Source organism: Canis lupus, chromosome 4 (genome assembly GCF_011100685.1).
Source record: "Canis lupus familiaris isolate Mischka breed German Shepherd chromosome 4, alternate assembly UU_Cfam_GSD_1.0, whole genome shotgun sequence".
Classification (NCBI taxonomy): Eukaryota; Metazoa; Chordata; class Mammalia; order Carnivora; family Canidae; genus Canis; species Canis lupus.
Window position 1 is genome coordinate 21,119,600 of NC_049225.1, and position 17,013 is coordinate 21,136,612.

A 17,013-nucleotide genomic window follows, 5' to 3' on the forward strand; every position below is an offset into this window, starting at 1 on the left:
CTATACTCAGTTAAGTACTGAGCTGCTTTCTGTTTCTATATAATTTAGTTTGCATTTTTTAGAATTTTATGTAAGTGGAAGCATATAGTTGGTATACTTTTAAAATCTGGCTTTCTTCCCTCAGTATACTTGAGACTCATTCATTCATGTTGATGCAAGTATCCAGTTCATTCCTTTTATTGCTGACTATTTGATTGTATGGATATACCACAGTTTGTTTATCCATTCATCTGTTCATGAGTATTAGGGTTGTTTCCCGTTTGGGGCTATTAGAAATAAGGCAGCTATGAACATTGTATACACATCTTTGTATGGATATATACCTTCATTTCTCTTGGGTAAATACCAAGGAATGGAATAGCTAGGTCATTGGATTACATTTTTAGGCAGAAGCCAAACTATTTTCCAAAGTAGTTGAACCATTTTATACTTTTCCAAAGCAGTATATGAAAATTTGAGTTTTTCTACATTTTTGTCAACACTTGGATTGGTTGGTCTTTTTAATTTTAGACATTCTAATAGGTATACAGTAATATATAATTGTGTTTTTAATTTGTATTTCCATGATATTTAACATTTCTTCATATATTTATGGGCCACATGTTTTTTGTTTTTTATGAACTGTTTTATTCATGGCTTTTGCCTATTTTTAAATTGAGCTATTTTTTCCTTTTTATTGATTTGTAGGATTTCTTTATATATCATGGATCTAGTCCTTTGTCAGTTTTAGGCAATCCAAATATATTCTCATCTTTTCCTTTTCTTTAAGGTTTTGACAAATACAGTTCTTAATTTAATATTGTCAAAATTCTTAATCTTTTTTAAAAAGTTAGCATTTTGCAGCACACCTGGGTGGCTCAGTCAGTTAAGCATCCAACTCTTGATTTCAGCTCAGGTCATGATCTCAATGCCATATGCTCAGTCTGCTTGTTCCTGCTCCTATCCCTGCTCTCTCTCTCTCTTAAATAAATTAAAATTTTTTAAAAAAAGTTAACATTTTTTGTTTCTTAACCAATCTTTCCTTACCTTCAAGCTCAGAAGGATTTCAACAGTACTGTCTTCTAAAAACATTTAAAGGGACGCCTGGGTGGCTCAGTGGTTGAGCATCTGCGTTCAGCTCAGGGCGTGTTCCCGGAGTTCTGGGATCGAGTCTCACATTGGGCTCCCTGCGGGGAGCCTGCTTCTCCCTCTGTCTATGTCTCTGTCTCTCTGTGTCTCTCATGAATAAATAAATAAAATCTTTAAAAAAATAAAAACATTTAAAGCTTTGCTTTTGAGGAGTGCATGACTGGCTCAGTTGGTGGAGCATGTGACTCTTGATCTCAGGGTTGTGGGTTTGAGCCCCATATTGGGCATAGGTATTATTTAAAAAATATAAAATGATAAATTTTGCTTTTGACGTTTCTTCTTAATCCAAGTGGAGATGACTTTTATGTATGGATAAGTTATAAACCAATTTTATTTTCCCTTCATTTAGGTAACTAGTTTTATAAACTCTGTTTCTTAAATAGTCTCTCCTTCACCACTGACATGACATACCAGCTTGTTAAATTCCACAAAAACCAAAATTCAAAAAATTCTTTTGGCAATTGTATTGATGTTACATTGTGTTTGTAGATCAATTTGGGGAGAATGTTCTCTTTAAGATATTAATTCTTCCGGGCAGTCCCGGGTGGCCCAGCGGTTTAGCGCCGCCTTCAGCCCAGGGCCTGATCCTGGAGACCTGGGTTCAAGTCCCATATCGGGCTCCCTGCATGGAGCCTGCTTCTCCCTCTGACTGTGTCTTTTCCTCTCTGTGTCTCTTGTGAATAAATAAATAAAATCTTTAAAAAAATTTTTAAGATATTAATTCTTCCTAGTCATTAACATGGATTGTCTCTCCATTGAGATTTATGTCATCTTTAATGTTTTCCAAAAAGCTTTGTAATTTCCTACACAGGTCTTACACTCTTTTGTTCTTAGATTTATTCTTAAGTAGTTTATAGTTTTGTGATACAGTTTTGTATTAAAACTCTAGAATAAAAAAAAACTTTAGTTCCTAATTGGTTGCTGATACAAAGAAATGCAATTGACTTTTATTATTAATCTTATATCCAATCACCTCACTAGACTTTTCTGTTACTTTTATTAATCTTGTTGGTTTGAAAAAGCCTGAAATCTATAGAAAACTGGCAAGAATGTTACAATGAACTTCCATTTATCCTTCACCTAAACCCATTAATTGATATTTGCCAGATTTGTTTTATCTTCCTCTCTGTGTATTTTAGTATATGTGCTTCCAAGGCAAGCACTCTTCCTCTCTGTTTATATACATAATGTAATATAATAGGGATTACTTACTACTCATATATTCTAGTTTTGCAAAATCATTCAAGAGTGGATTGCGGGGACGCCTGGGTGGCTCAGTGTTTGAGCATCTACCTTTGGCTCAGGGCATGATCCCGGGGTCCTGGGATAGGGCTCTCTGCGTGGAGCCTGCTTTTCCTCCCTCTTCCTATGTCTCTGCCTCTCTTTCTGTGTCTCTCATGAATAAATAAATAAGATCTTTTTTTAAAAAAAAAAGCAAATTGCAAAGATGAAACTTTACCTCTAAATAATTCATCACATATCTATTGAGAACAAGGACAATCTCTTATACAACCACAGGGAAATTATCAAATTTAGGAATCATCTCTTATTTCTAGTTATTTAGCTGAATTTGGATTTTATGTATAGACGTATAATCCACCAATTTTATCAGTTTTATGTTTTTCTTTCTACACTTTTAATTTTGTTTCTTGTCTATATCACCTAAACCATGCAGTACAATGTTGAGGTGAAGTAGTGGTGGTGAGGATGTTTACCTTATTCCTGATTTTAAGGGGTATAACTACACATTTCTTCATTTAGAATGATTTTTTTTCATATGTATGGTTAGTGATTTATTTTTGAAGAATGGGTCTGAAACATCACACCAACACAAGCTGTGCAGTAAAGTTTAAAATAGTTTTATAAGGATCTGTTATAACATATGTAATGACTATACAAAATCTTGATCACAGAGCATAGGATACACCTCGCTGGCAATAGCACCAGGTTTTCCAGACAGTAACTCAGCATTTTTCTCTTATCTGCACAGACTTCTCATTAGCTGCCTTCTGCTTTTGCTGTGTGATCTAGGAGTCCCTCTGCTTTCTCTGAAAGGTAGTTAAGGTATACTCTTTTCTTTTTCCCTTGCTAATTTTCTGGGATTTCTTCATGTTTTCCTGATGGCAAGTTCTTGTTGATTTCCACAGGCCCTGCCATCTGCTGGACTGAGTCTGAAACAGACTAGGAAAAGAGGGGCTCCCCCCCACACTCAGGGGCAACCCCATCTGTGGATTTTGAAGGCTGAGCCAATGCAAGCCCACCATGAGGCAATGCCTCTGCTCCATCCACCTAGAATGATTTTTATGTGTTTTTAGGAGTACCTTTTATCAGCTTAAAGAAAGTCTCTTTGGGACATCTGGGTGGCTTAGCAGTTAAGCATCTGCCTTTAACCCAAGGTGTGATCCTGGAGACCCCAGGCTCTCCCACATTGGGCTCCCTGCATGGAGCCTACTTCTCCCTCTGCCTGTGTCTCTGCCTCTCTCTTGCTGTGTCTCTCATGAATAAATAAATAAAATCTAAAAAAAATAGCAACAACCTGATGACTCCTATAACTAATTATTACATTCAGAACTGTTCATTTTTTAAAAAAAGTTCTCTTTTAGTCATAGTGTACTAAAACTTCGTTTTCCCACAAACAGGTATTGAATTTTATCAAATTATTTTAGTACACTATGGATGTAGTGTAAATTTTTTTCTCATTTGCTTACAAAAGAGAATGAAATCTAACCTATCTTGGTTATGGTTTATTATCATTTTTATAACTGTTATATTTGATTTATTTATATTTTATTTAGAATTTTTGCATCTATACTTACGAGTGAAATAAGCTTATAATTTTTTCTTTTTCATACTGTCATTGTCTTGTTTTTGGGCTGGTATACTAGCCTCTTAGAATGAAATTTTATTCTCTGAAAGAGTTTATTGAAAGTTTTGTAGAATCCACTTCAAAAGCCATTTGAGACTTACATTTTCTTTGGGTTAAGATTTTAACAACTGCTTCAATTTTTTGAATAATCAGATTATCCAGGCTTTCCATTTTTTTTTTTCAATCAGGTTGGTGGTAGGTTATATTTTCCACGAGTTTATCAACTTTGTCTTATTTTTCAAATATAATGACATAAGTTTTTTGATTTAGATATAATTCAAACAACATAACATCTTTTTTAAAGTGTAAAAATCAGCATTCTTTAAAATATTAACAAGCTGTGCAAGCATCACTACCATCTAATCCCAGAACATTTCGCAGCCCCAAAAGATACTCCATACCCATTAGTAGCCACTCTGTATTCCTCCTGGGTCCTAGCCCAGGCAAACCCTAATCAGTTTTCTGTCCTTATGGACACTGCTGTTCTGAACAGTTCATATGAAGGAATCATACCGTATGTTCCCTTCTGTGTCTGGAGTCTCTGGCTTAATGTTTTCTTTTTCTTTTTTTTTTAAGAGTAAAGTATTAATACTTTATTTATTTAAAGGTTTTATTTATTCATGATAGACATAGAGAGGGAGAGAGGCAGAGACACAGAGGGAGAAGCAGGCTCCATGCAAGGAGCCTGATGCGGGACTCGATCCCGGGACTGCAGGATCGTGCCCTGAGCCAAAGGCAGGCGCCAAACCGCTGAGCCACCGAGGGATCCCCTGGCTTAATGTTTCAAGCTTCCTTCGTGTTATACCATATGTCAAAACTTAACTTCTGTTAAATGCCAAGTGAAATTCCATTGTATGGATATACTGCATTTTGTTTACCCATTTATAAGCTGATGGATATTTTGTTGTTTCTGCATTTAGTTATCATGAGTAATGCTGCTGTGAACGTTTGTGAACAAGTCTCTGAGTGATCATATGATTTTAATTCTCTTGGATATATGTCTAGGAATGGAATTGCTGGACCATAGTAATGCTATGCTTTAACTTGTTGAGGAACTCTGAAATTATTTCCCAAAGTGGCTGCATTATTTACATTCCCACCACAGAAATGTGTGTGTGTGTGTAGTGGAGCATTATACCACCACATCCTCATCAACACTTATTATTGGCAGTCTTTTTAATTACAGTCATCCCAGTTGTTATGAAGTAGTATCTCACTATGGTGTAGATTTGCATTTCCCTAGTGACTATTGGCATTGAGGATCTTCTTACATGCTTATTGCTCATTTGTATATCCTTTTTAGAGAGATGTCTACTGAAATCCTTAGGCCATATTAAAAGTTGGTTCTTTTTCTTTTCCTTTTTGAGTTTTAAGTGTTCTTTATATATTCTGGATACTAGACCCTTCCAGATATATGATTTACAAACAATTTCTCCCATTTTGGTGGCTTGTCTTCTCATTTCCTTGATTGTATCCTTTGGAGCCTACAAGTTACACTTTTCATAAAGTCCAATTTATTTTTTCATTTGTTTGTTCTGTTGGTGTTATATTTAGAAAACGTCTGCCTAGCACAAGGTCAAGAATTACCCCTATGTTTTCTTCTCTGAGTTTTATAGTTTTAGTTTTTACACTTAGGTTTCACACATTTTGAGTTAATATTTGTATATGGTGTGAGGGAGGGGACCAACTTATTCTTCTGCATTTGGCTATCCATTGTTGAATCCCAGTACCATTTGTTGACTGTTCTTTCCACATTGAAGGTTCCTGGCACTCAATTGACTATAAATGTATGGGTCTATTTCTGGACTCTCAATTCTTTTTTAAAAATTTCTTTATTTATTCATTCATGAAAGACAGAGAGGCAGAGACATAGGTAGAGGTAGGAGCAGGCTCCATGCTGAGAGCCAGTTGTGGGACTCGATCCCAGGACCACAGGATCATACCCTGAGCCAAAGTCAGATGCTCAACCACCGAGCCACCCAGGCATCCCTGGACTCTCAATTCTATTCTATTGATCTATATGTCTATCCTTGTGACATGAAGTTTTAACTAATGTTCTCTCATTATTTAAAATAATCTCTAGTGTATTTCAAGTTATGTTCACATTTTCATTCATTATGTTATCCTAAGCCTTCTCTCTTTTTTGATGATCAATTTTGCCAGACGCTTTTTGTTTTGTTTATTTATGTCTACTTTGTTTGATACTAAGATATTTGCATTAGCGGTTTTATGGTTCATGTTCTCACGTTATATTATTTTCTGTCCTATTTTCAACAATCTGTACCCTTATATTTAAAGTGTGTCATTTGGGTGGCTCAGTGGTTGAGTGTCTGTCTTTGGGTCAGGTTGTGATCCCTGGGTCCTGGGATCGAGCCCAGCGTCAGGTTCCCCATGGGGAGCCTGCTTCTCCCTCTGCCTATGTCTCTGCCTCTCTCTGTGTCTCTCATGAATAAATAAATAAAATCTTTTTTAAAAAGTGTGTTTCTTGTGAACAGCATTTAGTTGGATCTTATTTTGTCTTGTTTTATGTTGTCTGATAACTTCTGTTTTCTAAATGGAGTAGTTATTCTATTTACAGTGTAATACTGTTATGGGTGGGTTTAATCCTATCCTCTTAATGCTTTGTTTTTAATTGTCCTGTCATTTGTTTCTTTATTTCTGTTATCCTGACTTCTTTTGGATTAATCAAAGTAGTATTATAATTTCATTTTATTTTATCTATTGCCTTTTATTTAATTTTTTAAAAAATATTTTATATATTTACTTGAGATAGTGAGTGAGAGAGCACCAACAGGAGGAGCAGCAGAGAGAGAGGGAGAAGCAGGCTCCCCAGTGAGCAGGGAGCCCAGTGCGGGGCTCAATCTTAGGACCCTGGGATCACGACCTGAGCCAAAGGCAGCCGTCTAATGGACTAAGCTACCCAGGCACCCTACCTATTATTGGCTTTTAAATTATACTGATTGTTCAATGCTTTTATTTTCTTTTGAGATAATCTCTACATACAATGAAATGAATAAACTAAAATGTTTCAGGTGGTGAGTTTCAACAAATGCATGCCCTGATACAACTTAAATATACATTATCTTCACCCTGGAAAAGTTTACATTGTTTAAGGTGGTACTTTAGGGATTACAATATGGATTTTTAATGTATCACAGCCTACCTCGACTTAGTGTTTTACCATTTCATGAATAATGTAAGAACTTTATTGTATAAATCTATTTACCTTCCTCCTGTCCTTTATGCTATTGTTGACATACAGTTTACATATATATTTGTTATAATTCCTACAGTACATAGTTATTGTTTTAAACAGTTGATAGTCTTTTTCTGTTAAAAACTGTGTTATATTAATCTACTTGGCTACTTTTTCTTTCATTGTGCAGTTCCATATTCCCATCTGGAATCATTCTCCTTTAATCTGGAAAATTTCAGTTACAATTTCTTGCAATACAGTGCTACTGGAAGTAAATTCTCTCAACACTTATTTGTCCAAAAATATCTTTTTTTTTGGGGGGGGGCTCATTTTGGAAGGACATAGAATTCTAGTTTGGCAGGTTCCCTTCTTCCAATATTTTAAGGATGTTATTTCATATTTTTCTGGCTTCTATAGTTTTTGTGTGTATGTGTGAGGGAGAGAGAGCATGCGTGTGCACACACACACAGAGGAGTGGGGAGAGGGGGGCTAGAAGTAGAGAGAGGGAATCTCAAGCAGGCTCCACACTCAGTGCAGAGTCCAAAGAGGGTCTCAACCCAGTGGCCCTGAGATCATGACCTAAGCTGAAATCAAAAGTTGGACTCTTAACCAACTGAGCCCCTCAGGTGTCTCTTGCTTCCATAGTTTTTGTTGAGAAGTCAATCATAATTCTTATTATTGTTCTCCTACAAGTAATGTGTCTTTTAATTCTGACTATTTTTTTTTTAATTTTATTTATTTATGATAGTCACAGAGAGAGAGAGAGAGAGAGAGAGAGGCAGAGACACAGGCAGAGGGAGAAGCGGGCTCCATGCACCGGGAGCCCGATGTGGGATTCGATCCTGGGTCTCCAGGATCGCGCCCTAGGCCAAAGGCAGGCGCCAAACCGCTGCGCCACCTAGGGATCCCAATTCTGACTATTTTTAAGGTTTCCTTTTATCCTTTGTTTTTAGTAGTTTAACTATAATGTTTGTGGGTGTGGCTTTCTTTTTATTTGTTTTACTTGAGATTTGCTGAGAGCTTCTTTAATCTGTGGGTTGATGTCTTCATTGGATTTTGAAAATTCTTGGCTTATGACCCAGTATTTCTCTTCTCTCCTCCCAGGACTCTAATATACCTAAGTTAGATTATTTTATCATGCCTTTCATGTTCTATTCTGTTTTCATTAATTTTTTTCTCTGTGCTTCATTTTGCATAATTTCCACTAACCAGTCTGTAAGTTCACTGATTTTTTTTCCTGTTGTATCCAATCTGTCATTGAATCTAGCCAATGAATTCTCTCTCTCTCTCTCTCTCTCTTTTTAACAAAATACTGTGTGAGTAATGCTTAGCTGAGGACATGACTAGGGTGAGTGCACACAATAAATTATCATCAGCATTGGATTAATAGAAGATGTTTCTTGCTATATTTTATATTGATATCCAGCTTTATTGATAATGATAAGAGAATATCTTAGAATATGATAAAATAAAACAAACTAGTATTTAAAAAATTTTAATTGAGATATGATTGACATATAAAATTATATTAGTTTTAGGTATGAAATATAATGATCTGATTGGGGCACCTGGATGTCTCAGTTGGTTAGATGTCCAACTCTTGATTTTGGCTTAGGTCATGATCTCGGGGCTGTGAGATCAAGCCTCACATCGGGCTCACTCTCTGTGGGGAATCTGCTTGAGATTCTCTCCCTCTCCCTCTGCCCCTCCCCACCTCACTCTCTCTCTAAAAATAAATAAATCTTTAATATATATATATTGATATAATATAGGTATATATTACAAACTGATTGCCACAATAATTGCCACAATAAGTTTAGTTAAAATCCATCACCACACAACTAACAATTTTTTTCTTATAATGAAAACTTTTTAAATATACTCTTCTAGCAACTTTCAAATATACAATATAGTATAAACTATAGTCACCACGTTGTGCATTACATCCCCAGCATTTATTTGTACCTAGAAATCTGTACCTTTTGACCACCTTCACCCATTTTGCCTACTCTCCTCCAACCCCCACCTCTAGTAACCACTTATCTGTTCTCTGTATCTATGAATTCAAGTTTTTTTAGATTCCACATATAATTAAGATCATAAGGAATTTGTCTTTCTCTGGCCAATTTATTTAGCTTAACATAATACTCTCAATCTCCATGTTGTTGCAAAAGGCAGGATTTCCTTTTTAACGGCTGAATAATATTCCCTTATATACGAAAACCACATTTTCTTTATTCAGTCATTGATAGACACAGGTCTATCAATATCAATGAATGTTTTTATATCTTGGCTATTGTAAATAATGCGGCAATGGACTTGAAGGTACAGATATCTCTTTGAGATAGTAATTCCATTTCTTTTGAATTAATATTAAGAAGTAGAATTGCTGGGTCATAGAGTAGTTTTAGTTTTTTTTTTTTTTTTGCAGAACCTCCATACTGGTTTCCACAATAGCTAAACCAATTTATATTCTCACCAACAGTGCACGGGGTTGGTTCCCTTTTTTCCATATCCTATCCAACACTTGTAATTTCTTGTCTTTTTTATAACAACCAGACTAACAGATGTGTGGTGATGCCACATTGTGATTTTGATTTGCATTTCCCTGATGAGTGATGTTGAGCACATTTTCATGTACCTGTTGGCCATTTTTATGTCTTCTCTGGAAAAATGTCTATTCAGATACTTGTCCATATTTTAATTAGATTTTTTCCTAATGAGTTGTATGTGTTTCTAAAATATTTTGGATATTAAGTGGGGTGCCTGGGTGGTTCAGCTGCTTGGACATCTGACTCTTGTTTTGGGCTCAGGGTTGTGGGATCAACCTCCACAATAAGCCCTGCATCAGGCTCCCTGTTCAGTGGGGAGTCTGCTTCTCCCTCTCCCTCTACCCTTGCCTGGCTCATGTGCACTCTCTTTCTCTCTATCTCTCAAATAAATAAATAAATTTTTAAAAAAATATTTTGGATGTTAAGCGCTTATCAGATATATAATTTAAAAATATATTCTTTCATTCTTTAGTTGCCTTTTCCTTTTGTTGATGGTTCCCTTTCCTGTACAGAAGCATTTTAGTTTGATATAGTCACACTTGTTTATTTTTGCTTTTTTTGCCTTTGCTTTCAGTTTCAAATAAAAAAAAATCATTGCTAAGACTATAATGTCAAAGAGCTTACCCTTTGTTTTCTGGAATTTTATGTCTTCAGGCCTTATCTTCAAGTCTTTAAACCATTTTGAGTTCATTTTGTGTTTGGTTGAAGATAGAGCTCCAGTTTCACATTTTTGCACATGGCTGCTGAATTTTCCCAACACAATTTATTAAAGATACTGTCCTTTTCCCTTTGAAAATTAATTGGCCATAAAGGTATGGGCTGTTCAGATTTTACATTTTTCATGGTTTAGTCTTGATAGTTTTATGTTTCTAGGAATTTACATCTGAGTTTTTCAATTTGTTGGCATATAACTCTTCATATAGAATCTTGTAGACTTTTGTATTTCTGTGGTATCAGTTATACCATCACCTCTTTCATTTATGATTTTATTTATTTGATCCTCTTTATTTTTTCCTGGGAATCTAGCTAAAGGTTTGTTTAGTTTATCTTTAAAAAAATAGCTTTTTGTGTCATTAATCTTTTCTTTTTTAAGATTTTATTTATTTATTCATGAGAGACAGAGAGAGAGAGGCAGAGACATAGACAGAGGGAGAAGCAGACTCCATGTAGGGAGCCTGATGTGGGACTCAATCCTGGGACTCCAGGATCATGTCCTGGGCTGAAGGCGGCGCTAAACTGCTGAGCCACCCAGGGATCCTCTCATTGATCTTTTCTACTGCTTTTTAAGTCTCTATTTCATTGGTTTCCATTCTGATCTTTGTTATTTCCTTCCTTCTACTAACTTTGGACTCTTTTTCTACTTCCTTTAAGTGTAAAGTTAGGTAGTTTATTTGACATCTTTCTTGTTTCTTAATGTAGGTGTTTATCGCTATGAATTTGCCTCTTAGAACTGCTCTTTGCTGCATCCTGTGAGTTTTGGTATATTGTATTTCTGTTTTCATTTATCTCAAGATATTTTTGACTTCTCTTTTTGATTTCTTGTCTTTTGATATTGGTTGTTCAGTAGCATGTTGTTTATTCTCCATGTATTTGTGAATTTTCCAGTTTTCTTCTTGTAATTGATTTCTAGTTTTATGCCATGGTGGTCAAAAAAGGTGCTTGATATAATTTGGGTCTTCTTAAATTTATTAAGACTTGTTTTGTGACCTAAAATATGATCTATCCTGGAGAATGTTCCATGTGCACTAGGAAAGAGTATGTTTTCTGTTGCTTTTGGATGGAATGTTCTATATACGGCTGTTAAATCAGTCTTTTTCTCTCTTTTTTCTTTTTGCTCCTTTGATTGGATGCATTGGATGAAAGATGCCAGGTCTTTCAGTTTGCTGCTCCTTTCTTCTGTTTCATCTAGTCTGATGTTGAGCCCTCTTATTGAATTTTTCAGTTTAATTCTTGTATTCTTCAGCTGTATGATTTCTGTTTGGTATTTTCTTATATTTTAAATCTCTTAGTTGAAGTTTTCATTTTGTTTTTTCATTGTTCTCCTGATGAGCCTTTTTATGACCACTATTTTGAACTCTTTATTAGTTAAACCCCTTTACTCTGTTTCATTAAGGTCTTTTTCTGGGGCTTTATGTTTTTATTTCATTTGGAATGTATTCTTCTGCTTCTTCATTTTCCTTGACTATCTAAGTTGGTTTCTATGCATTAGATAATACAGCTGCCTCTCCCAGTCTTGAAAAAGTGGCTTCATATAGGAGATGAACTTATCATTCAATCCTACCCTAGCTTTTGGTTGTCTCTCAAACCTTTATAATTGTCCAAGCAGCCTTCTTTGTTCTTAGGGGCTCCCAGTTCCTGAGGGTGTGCCAAGGCGTGTCAGTGTCCCAGAAGAAAGAATTTCAGTCAGCACCGAGATGTAGGCTGATCGGAAGCTGGACTCTCAGGCGGCAGCTTTTAAAGTATGCAAGTACACCTCTTTCAGGGGAATACTGGGAGATGATTATTTCTCTTTGTTTCTTCTGCACCTGATCCCTGGGAGGATAGCCAGTTAAGAACTATTTCTGTGTTTGCTAGAATCCTATTGAACCCGTGAACACAAGTCATACCGGCCACCAAAGCTAGGCTATCTAAGAGTTGTATCTTCTGGGCCACAGCCACAAAAACCAGGGTGCCAGACATACTCACAAGTTCCTTTTATGGAGACACAAGAGATTTGAGGCAGGGTAGAGGGAGTGTTAACATGGCACTAGCCAGCCTCCTCTTTCTCTGAAGGGGATTGCAGTTGGCTCCTAGATTTGTGTTAAATTAGTGACCCTCAGATGGCAGTTTTAAGATCTTAAGATCTTTAAAAAAGGGCCTTAAGTGGAAAAACTGGATGGTTCAGTCTACTGCCTCTGTGCTGTTCCCTGAGGGGATAGGCAGTTAAAATTTGTTTTTGTTTGTTTGTTTGTTACAGTTCTGTGAGACCCTGGAATGTAAGGCCCACTGACCACCAGAGCCACATAATCAATGTGTTCTGGGAGGCAATTGCAAAGCCTAGGGTACCAGATGTGTGCACAAACTCCTGTCTGGGAGACACAGCAACCTGGAGTGAGGCATAGGGGAAGTGTAAAGATGGATTAACTAATTCTTAATTTAAAATATTGTGTTTCTTCAATTGTAGAATATCCCCCCCCCTTTTTTTAGCAATTCAATTCCTTTGTTGGCATTCTTTATCATTTCATCCATTTTGCCCATCTTGTCTTTTATTTTCTTTAACATATTTATAATAGTTATTTTAAAGTCCTTGTCTGTTACTCTAATTCCAATTCTGGATGACCTGTGAGACTCTTTTTATTGTCTATATTTTCTCTTGCTTATAGGTCCAATTTCCTACTATTTTTCTACTTTTCTCTATTTTTCTCTGTCTTGTATAGTAATATCCATATAATCTGAAGTAGATGTTATTTTTTTCCCAGAAAGAGAACAACCCTTTCTTCTCTGAGATAGCTGAAATGATAGACTCATTACTTCAATCCAGTTTGATATTGAGCTGGATCAGTTTACTTTTAGTTTCAAATATCTTAAGATTGATGCTTAATTTGTGCTTATTGCAGGCCTTCTTTTCAAGCAGACTTCTCTTTCTCATAGTATTTCAGAAAATCTTTCCCTGAATTTATGTTCTAACCCATAGACTCCTCTATTGCACAGAACATAGTATAAATCCTGTGGGGGAGGACTGGCAGGTAGGGAAACCAGCTGTGCATCTGAGACTTCTTGAGATTCTACTTTATTAAGCCAGCCTACATGGCCATTAAAAACTGCCTTTTTTTTTCTCATTCTCTCTCTCTCAGCAGGTTTGCCTTTGCTCTGATGAGTCCAATTTCTAGGAGTCCATGCCCAGATTCAGCAAATGCCTCAGAGAGGAAAGCAGTCACTAATCTCCAATTCATCTTAGAAGAGTTCTTTCTGCTTGATATTTAGTTCCATTAGACTTCTTCATATCTATAGCTTTCCAATATCTTTAAAAAGAAATGTGATTTTTCTCAGTTTATCCATTTCCCCCCCAATTGTTACAGTGAATACAGTGATCTGCTGCTACCTTCTACATCTTAACCATCAGTTTCAAATATTTTGAATTCCCATTATGATTTCTTATTTTACTTATTAGTTATTTAAACAAGTTTCTGAGCACCTGGGGGGCTCAGTCTGTTAAGTTTCTGTCTCTTAATGTCAGCTTAGGTCATAATCTCAGTGTTGTGAGATTGAGCCCCATATTGGGCTCTCACTCAGCATAGAGTCTTCTTGAGATTCTTTCTCTATCCTTCCCCCTGCTCATGCTCTTTCAAATAAAATCTTAAAAATAAAATTTAAAAAAGAGCTTCTAAGTTTTTACCTTCATAATTTCCAAAACATGAAGCTTTAAAATTTATAATTTTTTTTGTTAACTCCTGACTTAATTGTGTGTTGATCATAGACTATGGGATTGGGCAAACTTATCCTGTGAAGGGCCAGAAAATAAATATTTTAGGATTTATGGACCATATGGTCTGTATCATTGTAGCTCTATAAATGACCATACAGTCACTGTAGACAATATGTAAATGAATGGGTATGGCTGTGTTCAAATAAAACTTTATTTATAAAACTAGGTGGCAGGGGGCAGCCCAGGTGGCTCAGCGGTTTAGCCCCACCTTCAGCCCAGGGTGTGATCCTGGAGACGAGGGATCGAGTCTCACATCGGGCTCCCTGCATGGAGCCTGCTTCTCCCTCTGCCTGTGTCTCTGCCTCTCTCTTTGTGAGTCTCTCATGAATAAATAAATAAAATATTAAAAAAAAATAAAAATAAAACTAGGTGGCAGACTGGATTTGGCCTGCAGACTATAGTTTGCTAACCCCTGGTCTATATTGTATTTATTTTTTAGAAATCTGTTAAGGGTTACTTTGCTAATATTTTATGTGTGTTTAAAAATAATATATATTCTCTGTTAAATAAAGAATTCTATATATGTCTATTAGATTAGACTTATAATTTTGTTGTTCAGCTCTTCTATGTCTTTGTTGACTTGGCTTGTTTGCTTGACCTAGCAACAGACAGAAATATATTTAAATCTCTTCTTAAAATGTGGATTTGTTAGATGTCCAATAGGTCTAACAATTTTTACTTTAACTATTTAAAGGGCAATTATAAAAAAGATTTTATTTGTTTCAGAGAGAGAGAGAGAGCATGCACAAGCAGGGGGTAGGGGCAGAGGGAGAGGGATAAGCAGACTCCCCCCCTGAGCTGGGAGCCAGATGAGGAACTCTACCTCAGGACCTTGGGATCAGGACCAGAGCCAAAGACAGATGCTAAATTGACTGAGTCACCCAGGCACCCCACCCCTAAAGGCCAATTTATGAACATTTTAGTATCTTCTTTATAAGTTAAAATTTTAACATTCTTGTAGTGAATTGTTTGTCTAATGATACCTTTCATTTTATAGTCTATATTGTTTGATATTAACTCACCAGCTTTCTTTTGATAAGTAAGTCACCTGATATATCTTTTTTTTATTCAACTCTCCTGTCATGCTTCAGACATACCTCTTCTAAATAGTATTTGGCAATATTTTTGTTGTTTAGTACATTAACATTTATATAATTTTTAATATATTCAAACTTTTTTCTACCATCTTTATTTTTATGTCTATTTTAATCTATTTTTACCTATGTTTCTTTTTACATATATTTCATTTTTCTCTTTTCTTCTCCTTTTTTTTGGGGGGGGGCTATGGAATTGGGAGGTTGATAGATAAATCTTTTTCCAAAGAAGACAAGTATTTTAGCATGCTTTCATGTACTTTGGTCTCTTCTACTCCTGTGACTTGCCACGTTGCCATTGTATAGAATCTTAGTTCTGTGTTGTTATTGATAAACGTTCACTTATCTGGCTACTTTCTTCAAAAATATTTTCAAGGAGAGACTTTATGTGGCAAGTTGAGGACTTATATACTTAAAGGTATTTTTATTATGCTCTCATATTTAAGTGATAATTTGGCTGGATATAAAAGTCTAGATTCAAGAATCCTTTCCTTCAATTCATTAAACCCATTGTTTTATCTCACTGTCACTGTTGAGAAACCTACTGTCAAACTAGCTCTTATTTCCTTTTGGGTGATTTTTGTGTCGCTCTAGAAGTTTTTAGAATTTTCTCTATGATATCCTGTAATGTGAGATGGATTTTCCCTTATATCTTTTGCAGTCAAATCTTTACCATTGAGCATGTACTCCCTGCCTTATACCTTTTGTTTAGCACTCTGTGGCCTTTTCAATCTGAAGTCCTTCATTTTGTTTCTTAATTGTAGGAAATGTATCTTTTTTTTCCCAAATATTTTCTATTGTTTTTTCTTTTTCTGTGACTCCTATTATCAAAATATTGACACTTCTACTTCTATCCTTCATTTGTTTAACTTTTCTATTTTCTTTTTCTTTCCCTACCACTTACTAAGAGAGTTTCTCAATTCAGCAATTCATTCTTCAGCTGTATCCATTCTAATAGATGTATCCATTTATTACATTTTGCGTTTTATTTTCTTAACAATGTCTCCCAAAGAGCAAATGTTTTTAATTTTAATGGGGTTTACTTTAATTTGTTAGTTTTTCTTTCATGGCCTATGTTTTGGTGCCACACATGTGAGGGCACACACACAGATATATATTATATTGTTTTTCAACTCTGTATTATGTTTTTCATGTATAATACCTCTAGATTTTTAAAATAATTTCATTTTATTTCATGCTATTCTTCTTTATCTCATTAAATAGATCTATCATCTTTTAAATTTTATTTAAATAATTAAGTATATCTATCATCTTTATTTTACATTCTTGTATGCCTATTCTAATATTTCTGCTTCAAATGGTATATGTTACCTGGTTTGTTGATGTTCTTTTCAGATAGTTTTGTTCCTCATATATCTAATTAGTTGCTTGGTGAGCTTCTTCACCTAAGGGTTATCTACTACTCTGATTTAGAATGTGTACTGGGTTAGAGCCTAAGGCTGGAGCCTAATCTGAGTTAGTCCCAGTGAATTCATAGAGATGGGAGAGGAAGAGCCATAGGATGTAGGGTCCTGGACCCCCAAGCCCCCAGTTAAACATTTCTGTTAGCCCCAAGTATTCTCCTTGGTTAGGGTTTTGGGGGTTGACCTTTAGTCTCTGGGGAAGAAGCAGTACTGGGAGGGAATATCTCACTGGGTTACCATCTCCAGCCCTTGGGGCTCTGTGAGTAATACCTGAGGCTGGTCAAGCCT

General features: G+C 35.7%; 1 protein-coding gene across 3 annotated transcripts in view; it reads left to right on the forward strand.

The window, feature by feature from the left end:
• The window catches only part of HK1 (hexokinase 1), a 120,083-nt gene that overhangs the window by 3,500 nt on the left and 99,570 nt on the right, over positions 1–17,013 (forward strand). Inside the window, exon 2 of one of the 3 annotated variants that reach the window (XM_038534167.1) lies at positions 12,085–12,201. The exons of the other annotated variants lie outside the window; for them this stretch is intronic. The gene's annotated coding sequence lies outside the window, so the exon portion shown is untranslated. The remainder of the gene's footprint in view (positions 1–12,084; positions 12,202–17,013) is intronic. 3 annotated transcript variants of the gene reach the window in all.